The sequence below is a fragment of the Ambystoma mexicanum genome, chromosome 2q, assembly GCF_040938575.1.
Source record: "Ambystoma mexicanum isolate Mex_15411 chromosome 2q, UKY_AmexF1_1, whole genome shotgun sequence".
NCBI lineage: Eukaryota > Metazoa > Chordata > Amphibia > Caudata > Ambystomatidae > Ambystoma > Ambystoma mexicanum.
In genome coordinates, this window is record NC_090924.1 from 1,064,976,515 (window position 1) to 1,064,992,226 (window position 15,712).

Below are 15,712 nucleotides of genomic sequence, written 5' to 3' on the forward strand. Positions count from 1 at the left end.
GAGGTGCCTGGTGGAAAGCACCAACCACCTACAAAAGTGTATAAATTATCCTATTAAAATATGTTTTTTACTGTGACTACCCTCTGAATAATGAAATATTTTTATGCGACTCTCAGATAGACAAGAAATATATCTATCTAAAAAATCCCTCTGTCCCTGCCCTACTGCGAGGCGGACAAAAAGAGGGGTAATTGAGCTTGTGTCCCTTTGTTCCCTCTGTAAGAACCAAGTCCCGTTTTCAGCTCAATCCCCCTTTACCAAAAAATTGGGACTTACCCTCCTTTATACACTTTCCAGAGAGAGAGACACCTAAGCTGATAGTGTTGTGGGCTCCCTGATGGCCATAAGTAATTGAATGGACACAAACTGCCCTAAAATCAACCACACTAAGACAGCGATTCTAACTGTCAATGGTAACAATTCTCTTGAGACAATACATTTTATGACAGAATCTTTTAGAAAATATCCGTTACCATCTCGTTATGTAAAGAAATGTGATGTGGCATTTGACCGTTCCTTGTCCTTGCAAGTATACACAGTATCAAAGTTCTGTTTCTGCCACCATAGAAAATTAAGAGCAGTACCTCATTCTGCGTTCAATCATCAAGTGATGATCATGAATGTTCTATTGCTTTCTGATTAAACTTTGCGAATAGAACTTATTTGGGGTTCAGCACAAAACATATTTTCAGATTGCAGTGTGTGTATAACATAGCCACCAAACACAGCTACCTGAATACAGGATGAGGTAGCTGAATCAACATCCGGACAGCTGTTCCCCCACTGCTGAAACTAGTGTCTGTCCTACAATTTCTCAGAACTGGCACCTTCCAGCACTCTATGGCCATGATGCATGGCATGGCACAGCCCACATTATGTGAAGTGCTGTCGCAGGTGCTTGAAGCCCTCATGCGGCAAGTGCAACGTCACTTTTCACTGCCTACCACCCCAGCCCAGGTCAATGCAATGAAGGCACAGTTCTAAGCCATTTCCCAGATGTCAAATATGATTGTTAGTTTGGACTGCACCAATGTTGCGCTGGTGACCCTCAGGCGCACAAAGCAGTGTACCGAAACTGCAAGCACTACCACTCCATGAATGACCAGGTGACCTGCGACCCCAACCTCATCATCACCAACTGCTGTGCCCGCTAGCCTAGTTCCACCCATGATGCCATGATCCTACGGAACAGCACACTGCCAGGATAGATGGAGAGGCAGAGAGGTCCATGGACATGGATAGTGGGTGAGTCGCAAAGCTAGCACGCATGCACTGTGGGTCACATGCCCTTTTTTTTCTTGAATTACTACAGAAAGGCTGGTATGACAAGCAAATGTGAAATCAGCACTTGACCACCTCCCGCACCAACGTCACTGTACAGACCAAGCAGCATGCACATGTTATACTTACCTGCATGCAGAAGCAGTAGTATACCTACACAATACACCAAATACACCAACATGACTACAGGTACCACAATGCAACATGTACTCACCAAAGCAATGCAGAGAAATGGCCAGAATCCCAGACAGTACAAAATCCCTGCCAGAGTCACAACCATGCACCCATGTGCGGGCAGCCCACAATGCCCCCCGTTGCCACCAGATGCCTAGGGAGGATCCATGGAAAACCCAGCAACATGCCCATGCACAGTGTGAAAACAAATCCACATGACAGCCACCATGTCCGCTGGACATGTCACGACAGACACCCTATGTAATATATGCTGCAAGGGACATTGTGCATGTGAAGCATGCATAATGCATGGCACGAGTGACACTGCATGAATGGACACATGCCGTGAAATGAAGGCCCATCTGCATGCACAAGTACTCCATTGATCTGATCTTGAGAACGTCCACCTCCACACTTTACACCATGACTAATGCCTGTGCCTCACCTATGCAGGTGACTCCGGATACCCATAGCTGCCCTGACTAATGACCCATGTGTATGATCCACAAACACTGCAAGATAATGCCTACCACCACGCTCAGAGCAGACCCCCCTCCTGAAGTCACGTTTCAGCTGCCTCGACCGTGCTAGTGAAGCCCCGATGTACGCTCCAGAGAAAGTTCGGAAAATTGTGCTTGTGTGTGCTATGTTGAACAATATCTGCCTGAGGAGAGCCGTTTTGCTACCCCCTGATGTGGACATGCCACCCCAGAGAATGAGGAAGCAGTGCATGTGGTAGAGGCAAATGCACACACTGCCAGGGATGACATGAGTGATGGGAGAATGCACGCCAGGGTCTGATAGACAATTTCCTTTGACACTTTTACATGGCAAAAGCAATGCACCACTGTGTGACACCACCCCAATCAACAAACACGACAATGACACAATCAGGAATGTCCTTGCATTGATGACATGTTATGTTTTTTATGGAATGAAGTGCCCCAACTATCCTCCTCCCCCTCCCACCACCAACTTCCCAGTACACTATACTCACTACCCTTCCCATCACCAACTCTCAGCATACTAGTCCCCCTCCCACCACAAACACCCCAGCACATTATCCCCCCTACCCCTCCCACCACCAACTCCCTAGCATGCCCACTCATGGTGGCCAGTGTCCCAGAGTCATTCACTGTGGGCCCCCCCCCTGCGCCCCCCCTGCCAGCCCACAATATAATATTACCATTCATAATATTTCTGAAAACCTTCCTGTTCCATACACAGGGAGGTCATCTTCATTTATCTGATTCAGTGACTCACCTCATTTGTCCACTCTGAGTTCTATAGAGGCAAAAGGCATATTTGGTGTAATATTGCACTTTACAAAACTACCCCACTTACATACATATATACACACACTTTATTTTTATTTCTGAACAATGGCACTTTACATTCTGCTGTTGTGTTTAAAAAAAGTACTGTTAATAGAGATATTGAACGAAGATATCTCATCTAAAAGACCCAATGCACAATTAGCGTGCTATCGGCCTGGTTAAAAAGACAGAATTCCAAAATACCAAGCAACGGGAGTGGGCATTGTGGGGGTTTCCCTGCTCTCCTAGTTTGGTATTATGGGCCTTGGGGGTGGCAGGGGTGTACCCGCATACATTACATATGTGGCAGGGAGCAACCCCACCCCCCAAAAAAATTGAGTTACAAAATGCGAACAAGTGGGGTTCACAATTTTGTAATTCAATTTTTTGGGCCTCAATATTACAACATATATCAGTTAATAGATAGGTTACCATGGCATAGATGATTGAATCCAGTTTATGAGCTGTTGTTTCCACAAATGGGTGTTCTGACCCAGGCAAAATGCACATGTCAGATTAGTGTATTTTGCAGTGTTGTGGGATCCTGCATTGTGTGGATTCACACCTTGCAGTCAAATCTGCACTATTGAACTGCACTGAAATCATTAGAACGTCTCTTATTATGAAGCATCACGGTAAGTATATAATGTGGTAATAACGTATGTACCAGTTCTTGTGGATAAAGAGACAGGCAGAAGGGAGAGAGGGATAGATTGAGTGATATGGTGTTTATAATTGTCATCATGGTCCTTAATACTATGGTGGAAAACTGCCCTCTATTTTCCCATTGCTTTCAAGATCATTAGAGATGTCAAAAGTTAACAGCAACATTGACCATGATTTTGTTTGAGTTTTCAAACCTTTAAATAAAAAAATAAAAAAATCAGGTCATTGATACTAACTTATATGTGAATGCAACTGACAATGACACTACTTTTTGAAGATGAATTCAGACAGTTTTTTTGTTCACCACTTTTTATTTATCAATTATGTGTCTATTATTGTTTTTTGTAAATGGTAGGTTGCAGTGACTTAATCAGGCTTTCAATTAGGATGTTGCATCAGCCCCGTTTGTATGCTTGCAATGGTATATTTTCCAATAAAAATAGAAATAAAGGAAAAAAAATATTTTTTCAATCACCGATCATCTAAAAAAATGTTATTTACATAGATAAGAATAACAGATGACAATGATTGCTCATTATGCTTTCCCCTTTTTTTCTTGAGGGACTTCATTTCATGTTCGTGTATGACATCACAACATCGGCACCATTTGACAGAAATTCACTGGTATACACCATTCTTAAGGAAGCACTGGAGTAGAACGTTCCAGGAACCCTCAATAGATGTACAACTAAGATTTTGGAGGTTGTCACTAGGCTAACCGAGGATGCCAACCTGTCCAGCAATGCATCGGCTTGGATTGTATTCTTTCTTAGTCATCGTACTCCCAGGGTTCTTGTAGATGACTTTAAAGCCATTCCAGTTTTGTGGCCTTGTGGTGTGCCACAGGGCTATATTGCCTCTCCTGACACTGTATAATATCTACACCTATCCTTTGTTCGATCATTTGAATGGTCTGGGGGTCAGTTATACCAACTATGCTGTTGACACCCAGGTTAGACATGAACTTACGTGCGTCAGGGATTCTGAGGTATCAGATTTATACTACTATTCAATGCTGGATGGTCATCAACTCCCTTACTTTGACCAATACTAAGACAAAACTCTTGATCTTGGCATCAGGTCCCCGGCTGAAAAAAATGCGAGCAGTGCTACAAGCAGTTTCTAATTGCTGATTGTGTCATCTCAGTGGCTTCAGTTGTTAAGACACTAGGCATATATTTGGAATCACAATTATCAATGCAGAATCACACCCTCCATTTTAGGTCCACCTGTGCATATGTACTTAGTTTATTGAGCCACATCACACCTTATTTATCTGATAAAAACAGATCTCCACTTGCCAGTCCCCTAGTAAACAGTAGATTGAACTATTGCAATACCCTGTTTGTAGGCACTTCTAATGTCAATTTGCAAAAGCTCCAAACTAAATAGAATGGGGCAGTGAGCACAATTATGGGCTTTTGCAGAAGAGATCGCATCACCCTGGCTAGATTGGCACCTCACTGGCTACCAGTCAAAGAGTGTATCATCCATAAGATTCTTAATTCGGAAATTTGGGTGCACAAGTTTTGATGCTTGGGCTCCTTGCACTTGGAATAGTTTTTCCAGCCTCATTAAAGGATATTCATTGCCTGCCTTACTGAGAGCTTTAAAAATATACCTCTTCAGACAGTGATTTTAATTGTGATCTCTAGCTCGTTCTGGTGCTGTCTCTCCTGGTCTCCCAGGATCCTTTAGCACCTTTATAATTATTCTTTTCTGTTTGTATGTTATGTTGTATGCGTGACCTGAGGCCTACGGGCATGTGATGTGTTATAAGAAGTAAATAATTATAATAATAATATTAACTAGAATTCTGCCTTAGGATGTAAGTAACTCTGTTGTAATGTCATGCATCTGCTAGGTTACCATTAAGGAAAACAGTTGGTACCAATGATAAAACAATATGGGCCTCATTACGACCCAGGCGTTAAGGGTTAACGCCGTCGTTAACCCTTAACGCCTATTCTGATTTTAACGGCTGCTTTTAGCAGCCGTTAAAATCCATGGCGCTAACCTGCCATGATGCTAATTACGCCACCGTAATTTACGGTGGCGTAATTAGTGCCTTCCCCACTCCCATTTTGCCCTATGGGGCAAAAATGGGAATGGGGAAGGGAAAATGGGAAATGGGGATTTACCGCCCCACTCACCTTGGAATGGGGCGGTAAATCCACCATCCACCATGGTGTAAACGTAGTTTACACCATGGTGGTAAAGTTTGCGCAATTAGCGCCTGGGTTGTAATGACCCCATATGTCTTTCTAAACAGTGATTGGGTTTTTAGCAGATGAAGATTGACATTTTGAAGAGTGTAAAGCAGGCTGGTATAGTAGAACAATACAATTGTCTAAAATATGATATTTATAAACTAGTTATAATATTGAACAATACTGACTTTTTTCTTATTTTTCTGTTTGTTTTTCTTTGCTTTGCTTATTTAGAGAATGTCCCTGAAGAAGGACTCTGATCAGTCTAAAAATGCAATTGACTCCACTCTGTCTCCACATTAAAAATGTAAAATGTAACATTTGTCTAACTATGTGTTATGATAAAGTTTATTTTACTCATCTGTATCAAATTATATGAACAGAATTAATAGCTGCTGGGGAATCCATTTGGGGACTTGGGGACAAACAACACTACGGAAAATCTTCTGGGTCAGAGACTAGAGTTAATTATATACCACACATTTGGGAGTGCAGTCGCTTTAGGTGTCCACATACCCTTTATGAATAGAGTATAATTGATACACCAAGTACATCTAACCAAGGTAATGTTTTTATGTTTTTTCAGTGTCTTTTTTATTTGCAACCATAAGCAGTGACATGCCAAGCAGGCCAGAAAGCATATTGGGGTTAATAAAAGATACCAGCCACGGGACTATTTCTGAAGTCCCAACTCAGAAAATCCGAAAATTGTAATTCCTAATATGCAATAGAATTCTTAATGTGGTAACTCTAGGGCAGTATTATAGGTTTTGACCGTATTTTCAGGGGACTGAAATTTCCACTGAAATCCACACGTTGTAAAGAGAGCAAGGAGTTTGTTCAAAAATTGGAATGTATCCTTAACAAATGATCACTGTACATAATTTTACTAACTATCCAAGAGCTGTCCAAAAAGCTTGAGATTCATAAAAGAGACATCCAAATTACACAAATTGAACTAATCGACTCTTAAGGTGAAACTGAAGTAGACAAAATCCTATGATGTCTCTAGTTTGGACTGCAATCTAAATTCAAAAACAAATGGTGGTCTCTTTTTTTTTATACAAAAATAACATTCTTTATAAGACATAGTTGTTGAATTGGTGCATATGCCGTTCAAAAAAAAAAGAAATAACATTTTAATGAGCACCTTGCCCAACATATATTAGTCTGTGAGCCACAACCATGTGACATCAACATTCTCTATAAGCGCAAATACATATAGACCAAGTCTTATATACTCACTTCTGATATGTCTTGTTTTCATAAAAAATCACAAATTCTAACGTGAGTATGTTACCACTCCATACTGCTATGCTCAACATGCCATATTTCTGTTCTATGGCCTACAACAGTGCCTAACATTCATCAGGAGCAAGTTGTCACTCCGCATTTCTTAGATGCTATATTCTTCTGTGCAAGGATACTTTACTATATGTTTATCGAATACAAACTGTAGAAAACCAATAAAAGTATAGCCATTAGTGCTATTATCAATTACCTGCTACATTATAGCATTAATGAACAGAAATATGGCATGTTGACAAATCCTATCTTACCCAGCTCAGAACATTTTTTTTGTGATATTGTATGAGTCCGGGAAATGGGCTGAGGTAGCACACTTTATTCATAACAGTGTGTCCCGGGGGTTCCCTTTATATATTATAGGGAGGCGATAGCCGCCCTATAGTTAAGGTGAGTTGGACTCCCATAGGAACCCCTCAAAATTCTATTGTTAATAACTTTTGATTCGAGTATTAGATTTGACTGACATTTTGAAAGTTATTAAGGACTCGCGCCCCTGCACCCCGCCACCCACCATCCAGGCTGCAAAGTTTCATAAAGATTTCTTAAGAAATAAAAAGGTTATTAAGAAGACAATTTTTTCCCCAAAAGTAAAGCCTACTTTACATTCATTTTCCGATAGACAAACAGGGTCAACTTTGGTCAAAGCACACAGCCAAATCTGCTGGATGTATTTGAACCAGCTCTGAAACAACTTGAGCACGAAGCATTGACTTTTCAATGCCTGATCGAAGGTTATTCCATGCATTAGTTATTTAATTATTTGATAGAGAAGGGCGTGCCCCCTTTCAAGAAATGATAGCTATGTCTCAGCGATTTACCCAAAGCTGGGAATTTTTACAAATTAAACAGCCAGCATGTTGTTTTTCTTTCGATGTGAGAGATAACCATGGCTATTTGGCAACGATATGTGAAAATTAAATACAGTACAAAAGATATTTGCAGGTCAAAAACATGCAAATGCCATCATGCTAGAAGGTGGGGGTTGGGGGTGTCTAGAGAGCACCTAGTGAAATTTGGGAGTTGGAGAGTGTCTAGGGACTGAGATTGCAACACAGAACTTTCTGAAGCTTTGGCTATATCTTTGAATAACCGACATCTGAAAGCAAACTGGGTCACAGAAACAGCGTGTGTTTTGCCTGGAAAGGGAGAGGGAAGGGGAGGTGGAGAGACCATCTGGGGAGTGGGGTGAGCTGACATAGATGCGGGGAGAACTTGGTGAGTGCCTGGGGGGGACAGGAAATCATTTTTTTATTTTGGCAAATTCTGGATATTCACGCCTATATTCGGGGCTATAAATGACTACATATACCCGCAAGTAAGAGTAGTTCCGTTACCATGGCTATACATTTTGAGGTGTCTGTGTTTTATTTCTTTTTTAAAGTTATTGTTATATGTATAGTGATGTTGGGGGAGAAAATGTACTGGCCATGGCCAAAGGCCATGGTCCGTGACACTGTAGGTATTTGGGAGTCTTATCTATTTTGGCTGTGTGTTTTCAGACTTTTGTACATGTGAAAGTGTGAAGAAAAACAGAAGAAAATAGTTTAAAAAAATGAATACAAAATGGCGCAACCCTACTCTAGTTTTAGATGTGCAATATACTGTAGTTTAGTCTGTGTATTGCCACTCATGCTATTATATCTTGTGCCTATTAAATGATTCCCTACCTACTGTAGCCGTGGGTCTAATACAAAAATCTTTGGTTATTATTTTATTGTATTTGTTTATTTATATGTGATAAGTAGTTTTTAAAAGGACTGCTTTGGGGTACACTGAGTGTAGAATTTTAGGACATTTGGAGTCCTGTTTTGATGTTATTAACGAAAATCGCATTTCCTTCATCGGTACGGTGTGCTCTATCATGTCTATAGAAATTGACCATGTAGAACTGTATGTTGTTTGAAATCCATAATTAGTTGTGGTCTCTCATGAATGTGAAAACTACTTTATTAACATTTATCTGTGATTTCTCAATTTGACCATTACATCTGGTGGTCTATCTCCATTTTTGCCCGTGAGTCTGATTGGAAAAGATAGGATGTGTGAGAAAACATTTCAATTAGTTTTCCCATGTTTGTTTCATCATTAAAGTAAGGGACACGCCTCGTACATTCCCCAAATCATTGCCTCCACAATGAATTAGTATAACGTCTACCTGCCCTGTACTTCACAGACTTAACAATTTTGGAAAAACCTGGTACCAACGCATTCCCCTCAATCCAAACCATTTAATTGTAAAATCTCTGAAACCTAGGTGCATGTTAATATTTAGTTTCTCACGAAAAGCCAGCAACCAAAACAGCCAACTGTCTCCGATCAGCCACAAAGTTTTCAAACCAGCCATGATATCTGCAGTCTTTCTCTGTTTCTATGAATATTATTCCTAGTTAGAATTTCTAGTAGTTTGTATGAGCAGGGTATATTTGATGTGTTTGTTTTCCAGTTTGTAATTCATTGGTGGTACTGTTATAATTATCTGCGGCTATCCAGAAGCCACTCTGTGCGCAGCGTTGCTACCCAAAGGTAAATGTGGTACCCTCTCTCTGCAGGCGCAGCTATATTGTGGCAAATGGCACATTTTGTGTTTGGGGACATGTGGTAGCCGTGGCTATACAACATTTTGGGTAGCATAACATCACAGATGCATTGCGTTTTATGGGGGATTGGCAGAGACCACGGGAGTGGAAGAGGAGCATAGATAGTAGAGTGGGGCTGGTATGTGTGTTAGGGACACTTGTTTGGAGTTTGGCAGAGTGGAAATAGATTTTTTAATTTTTAGTTTTTGCGGATGGCCGCGGATAACAGCAAAGGTCCATGAAGGACTTTTGCATAACTGCATATGTAAAAAGCATGTGCATGGGCGCGTCAATGGTTTCCGTCATTTTATTGATTGTGCCCATGGGTGTGGTTACCTTTATAGCTGCATCTATAAATATACGTTTTCTGTGCAATAATCGTATTATTATATGGATAATACAGCACCGAATTGTATTTGTATGTGTTATTTGATCTGCTTAGGTGTCATTTCATTTGACGTTTTGAAGGCCAGCTTCGTTTGTTCTTGGGCTTGCATAAAAATATACGAGTAGTCATGATTACAAAGCAAGAACTGCAGCTGTGTCTAGTAGCCGCGGCTATGAAAGATGCTGGATGGGGAAAAAATAGATTTCTGTGCATTGTATTTTTTGTTATTGGTAGTTGTTACATTCTTATTTCTGTAGTTGTCTGTGATAGTTAGGGGTTAAAATGTGCCTTCCATTTTATCAGTTTTATTTGCATATAGTCCCCTTTTCTTGGTAGGTATTTTGGAAAGTATAAAAGCAACTATTTTCTGCCGTTTCATCTTTTTGATTGCAGAACTCTGCCTGTGTACCTGGCAGGAGTGTGGGTGATGTGAAACGAAGTGTTATTAAATATTTACATGATTGAAGGATTATTTTCAGTGTTGTGTGTGTTAGTTATATTAATTACTGCTATCCGATGGTGATTATTATGATTTTTTCATCTGCTCTGATTGTGTGGCAAGTGTTTTTGTTTGTATATTTTTTACTTTCACTAACAAGGACCTACAACATTAGATTTGTCAATCAATGGCAGTTATTGTAGGCATTTAGTTTTTGTATTCATGTTAGTGAGGTTGAAGGTGTATTTGATTGTATTTGTTGTAATCTTAATGCAGTTTCAGCTATGCAGTACACTAAGTTGTTTTGAGTTTTCTGTGATGTAGTACAAGTGATGGTGTTTTGTAAGTTCATTTTAGTCATTTTTCTGTTTTTGTTTTGTGTTGCAGCCGTATCGTTCTCTTCATCCCAGGGGATTTGCATCAGATGTTGGACATTTAACTTCTGTGAAAGGTCAACCTATATTCAAAACATAGTGGTACTGCTGGAGAGGGGAGCATCACATTTGTAGACAGTTTTTGAAAAGCCTTCTTTTTGAACCTCTCTAGCATTTCTGATTATTCTTTAAATGGGGTGCTGCAGGTCTCTGGTTGTTGGTGGCAGCATGTGTAATGTGTGGAGTTTGATTCTGCACAACCACTGCTCACACATAGCTTTTTAGTGTTTATTTTAATCAAAGTTGGATTTTTTTCCCAATGATCCAATGATCAGTATGTGGAAAGAGAACAACGGTGTTGTATGCACACATGTTGTATCTCATATAGTGCATGTGATGCACTGTATTCAAAATATGAGGGTAATAAAAACGTACGTATTAAATTGTGTTTCTTAAAGTGTGTGTGTTGTTTAACTGATTATGGTTTCTTTTTCTCAGATAGAAGGATATTATAATTTGTTTTTAAACAATGTGGAAAAAGTATGCTGATTTTACCCAATAGAGTCCTTTCTAGGACTGATCTATTATGTGTATAATTATGAAAAATCTATGCGACTTGCCCTCTAAGGTTTAATATTGTAACTGCAGCTAGAAAAAATAGTTAATGAACTCTAGCCGTGGCTATGAGTGTGGAGTATTATTTAATTTACATAACTCTTTTCGTGTACTCTTTTTACTGTCTCCTTTGTTATTCATATTCTATGCTCGGTTAATAAATAAAAAAACATACATTCGTATAGCCGTAGCTACTGCAAATAGAGTGCCTTTGGTATGTTTTATGATCGCTTTTAGGAGTAGCAATGACTGGGGGGTGTTTGTCTGCGGCTATACCAGACCCACCCTATTGTAGCGGCAGTTATGGCACATTTTTGGAGAAAATAATTTACATCAGGGTGGTGTTGAATTTATTATTTGTAAAGGGTTGTTGTAACGTTTGAAATAAGTTGTATTCATTCATAATAAATATAACTGTACATACTTGAAAAAGGTAAATAAATATGCAAACCCAGTTTATTGAAAACAAGTTTATTTGAGGGGGTGGTTTTGGGTTTTCTTTTTCTTTTAGTTGGAACACATGATACATCTTCTACTTTAGCCCAATTATCTGGAATTTTACTGTCCATGATTTGTCTTACATTTTTAATGTCCTTTTTGATTGATTGTATTTGTTTTAGAACATTAATTAATAGTTGTTTTAATTATTTTAATGAATACAGGATTAATTTCATGGGTTGTTCTTATGGTGCTTCTTGCCTGATACTTTGTGATACTTGAATGACTTCGTCATCTGTTTGAAAAAAATTGAAATATTTTTAAATAATTGAAGATATAATACGCTTTAAAAATATTTGTGTTTGTTGTATGGACATTTGATAGTTGGTGACTGATATTTCATTCTTCAAATATTATTTTTAGTCTCATTTTACATACATATAAAGAATGGACTTACACAATCCTGAATGTGGTGTATTTTCTTCTGGTTCATTTTCTTCAGAATGAATACAGGATTAGTTTCATGGGTTGTTCTTGTGGTGCTTCTTGCTTGATAGTTCGTGATACTTGAATGACTTCTTCATCTGTTTGTTGTGTTTGTTGTATGGACATTTGATAGTTGGTGACTGATATTTCATTCTTCAAATATTATTTTTAGTCTCATTTTACATACATATAAAGAATGGACTTACACAATCCTGAATGTGGTGTATTTTCTTCTGGTTCATTTTCTTCAGAATGAATACAGGATTAGTTTCATGGGTTGTTCTTGTGGTGCTTCTTGCTTGATAGTTCGTGATACTTGAATGACTTCTTCATCTGTTTGAAAATAAAATATTTGAAATATTTTTAAATAATTGAAGATATAATACACTTTAAAATATTTGTGTTTGTTGTATGGACATTTGATAGTTGGTAGATAAAGTATATGTGTTTGGTGACTGATATTTCTTTCTTCAAATATTATTTTTAGTCTCATTTTACATACATATTAAGAATGGACTTACAAAATCCTGAATGTGGTGTATTTTCTTCTGGTTCATTATCTTCAGTGTCCTTTTTAATGTCTTCCTCTGTAGGATAATTGGCCTCCAGCCATTTCAGGATGTTTTCCATGTTAGTGTGGTATAAAGAAATACTGCTTGTAACTTTAGCTATTAGAATTAGCAATGGAGGAAGAGTACATAAGGAGAGAAGGTGAAATGCTTGTATTTACTTTCTGATCGGTGGCTCATTGTCTGTGTGGTGGGTGGCTGCCAATAAGATGTCAAATACGTAGATGCTGTTGAATTGTTGAACCTATCAGAGAATGTATCTTTTTGAGTTATGTTTTTATATGCCAATAAAACTGTACATTATATTGTATCATTCTATTAAGAGATTTTCTACATAGTACATTTGTGTTGTTTGAGAGTGAGGTGTCATTGTAGGAGATTGTGCTATATCTAGTGTTATACTTATTGTTTGATTGGAAATTTCAAACATGCAGCCAATTTCAGAAGGAGAAGATTTTTACTGTTCAGAGGTTTGTGGAGAATATGGGAATGTGGAGAATGGGGTTCATAGTGATGTTGAGGACATAGGTGATGGGTTGTCAAAGCATTGGCTTACAATGTTTTTTTGGTTCTATAAGAGAGGTTTATGTTGCAATTGTGGAGAAATATTTTCGACAGGGAGCACAGGAATTCTTTTTCTCTTTTGGAAAGGAACATTATTATTCATCTAAAGAAAGAGCACAGAGACATGTTGCAAAATGTCTTTAATTGTAATAGAGGTGAAGAGTATTTCTCTGATTGAAAATATATTTTTTGGTTATATATTGGAAAAAGAATCCAGAGGCGTGTCACAGTTTGTGATGCATTTGTGGTTGGAACAGTACATTTTCAAGATGGTATGACTGCATGAATTCAGAAGTAATTGTATAACTGATTGTATGAAACAAAATGAAATAAGGAAAACCATACTTTCCAAGTAATACCTATACAGTGTATTAAATTGCAAACTTAAATATACTGAATACATTTTATATAAAGAACAATTCATGTTATGTATTGAAAATATAAAAGAAACACAATGACTGTTCTTCACCATCCCAATTACTTTTTACAGATGTTTTGTGAGGTGCCCCCCAGAAAGCAACAATACTGTGCCATAAGAAAGATTTGTTTGCAGGAAAGTGAAGTTTTGAAGTATAAGTAGTGTTCATAAATCAGTAGATACAAATACTGTAGATAATACAACAATACCTGTTATCGATAATACTTTTTAAAGTCTGCAATTTCAAATTGGAGATGTACCATCTGTGAGAAACCTGAAGGTGTCTCACCCGCTGGTCCCTGCAGATCTGTCAGCCAGGTGGCCCGGACACAGCCATTGCTATTGGACCCAGTTCTTGGGGGTGGACCAGTGGGGGAGGATCACCTTGATGGTGGTTCTTCAGGGAGTGGAAGTGGGACATCGATGGTTGAGATGCGGTATCCCCTTCCTTGTAACACCTTTTCCCCATCCTAACTTGTAGGATATTTAGAAGCTCAACCCCCCGCCCAATTTCTGACACACTTTCTTACACCGCAACAGACAACGGACTAACACCAGAGCAGTTTACCTGACATGTCCCAACACAAGGGTCAGGCAGAGTCAGGCAATTGATAATAATCACAAACACCTGACGTCCCTTTACCTTCCCTACAGCAAGGCCAAATGCACAAGGAAACAGCTACATGGAACTGGCAGTTCAAGCAGAGGAGAAAGGCGGCGAGACCAGGAGGGCCAACAAATGGGAAACCGCCCTTGCCCTTTTCAACACAGACCTGCAAAGCCTCCAAAAGGGAATTCATAAGACTGGGAGTTACAGCTGGCATGTGGAGGAACAAATGTCAACAGTGCATGGGGGCCTCCCACATTGATAACACAGGTGGAAAGGCATGCTGGCTACCGTGGTACTGTCCTAGTTTCCAGAGGCAAGCCAAGCCAGCGGACTTGCCACAGTCAGTGAATCGAAGGGAGCTGATAGAAAACCAAAGTGTATGGAGTCCAAGGTTGCAAGTGACAACATTAGATGAGTGCAAGAACACTCCTCCCTCTCCTGCACAACATTTTACCCTACACATGCATGGTAACAATGACACAATACCCAATATGGCTGTATGTCCTAATTTGTCCAACACCTTCTTGCTGGTGGTGCCTGGTAACACTTTTGTATATGTGCCACATGATTTTTCAGTGCATGAACTGTAAGCACCATTCAAAGGCATCATGTCACACGCTGTTTGAACTGCATGTTGCAAGGCAATAGGATGGCATAGAGGTGACTAATGGCATGCCCATTTCACCCCCAAAGCCACATAATCTGACAGCGATCAAGGTAGACCAAGCACCTAATGGACAAGCACACAGAGGAGGAGAGCCACCTCACTCCAAACCAGTGCAAAGGCGACACTAGTACCCACCACTCAAGGCACAGGCTCAGTGAGCATAATGCATGCCCCAACAGAGGCACAGCCTGCAGCCCCTGGTGTAACATAACTCCTGCTACCCCATCTGAGGCACCAACAGGATGACCATTACCCCCCACACCAGCCACCCATATAGATGCACATGTCTACAGATGACGATGCCGGACAGGATGCCGGGGACACAAAGAGGGCACATCTGACCAGACCTTTTACCACTGTTCCTCATTCAGCCCCTCAGGCAACCACAGCCCCCCTCCACCACCCATCCCATCATAAGAGACATGGCTGCACACCTGTGGCGCATTGACGAACGGCATGAGCAGATAGCGGGATTCGTGCAGCAGCACCTGGAGGAATCCAAGATCATGTGGGAGGAGACCAGCTTAATCCAGGAGAGCGTGCAGGCCACTGGGACGATCATCATGTGCATCGGTCCTGCTCGCACCGGGGGTCCAGGAGGGGAATGACACCA